Source organism: Sphaeramia orbicularis, chromosome 9 (assembly GCF_902148855.1).
Source record: "Sphaeramia orbicularis chromosome 9, fSphaOr1.1, whole genome shotgun sequence".
Lineage (NCBI taxonomy): Eukaryota > Metazoa > Chordata > Actinopteri > Kurtiformes > Apogonidae > Sphaeramia > Sphaeramia orbicularis.
Window position 1 is genome coordinate 54,676,376 of NC_043965.1, and position 853 is coordinate 54,677,228.

Sequence of the window (853 nt, forward strand, 5' to 3'; positions counted from 1 at the left end):
AGTCTATTTCAGGGGGTACTCCGCTGTATAAAGTGTATTTCAGGGGTCCTCTGCTGTAAAAAAAAAAAAAAAAAATCTATTTCAGGGGGTACTCCGCTGTAAAAAGTCTATTTCATTGGGGAACTCCGCTGTATAAAGTCTATTTCAGGGGTACTCTGTTTTATAAAGACTATTTCAGGGGTACTCCGCTGTAAAAAGTCAATTTTAGGGGGTACTCCACTGTAAAAAGTCTATTTCGGGGGTACTCTGCTGTAAAAAGTCTATTTCGGGGGTTACACTGCTGTAAAAAGTCTATTTCAGGGGTCCTCCGCTGTAAAAAGTCTGTTTCAGGGGGTACTCCGCTGTAAAAAGTCTGTTTCAGGGGGTACTCCGCTGTATAAAGTCTATTTCAGGGGTACTCCACTGTATAAAGTCTATTTCAGGGGGTAGTCTGCTGTAAAAAGTCTATTTCATGGGGTATGCTGCTGTAAAATGTCTATTTCAGGGGTACTCCGCTGTCAAAAGTTGGAGAAGCTCTGCTCTAATAAGTACAGGGGTTGGACAAAATAATGGAAACACCTAACATTGTGGCATCATAGAAGGTGTTTCCATTATTTTGTCCAACCCCTGTATCTGAGCAGAAGGGCTAGTAGATGATATGGACCTAGTTTAGGTATTCTTGTCAGGACATTTTTAAGAAAACTGGATGAAAAAAAAAATCTAGTTTGAAGTTTCAAGTTTTTTGTCATATGCATTTAGGGTACAAGTACCATGGCAATGAAACACACTGTGCCCTGGCTCTGTCTCTGCCCAATATCGAAAAATAAAAAACACATAACAATAACAACTAGAAGCACTCGGAGAGCGCAGACCT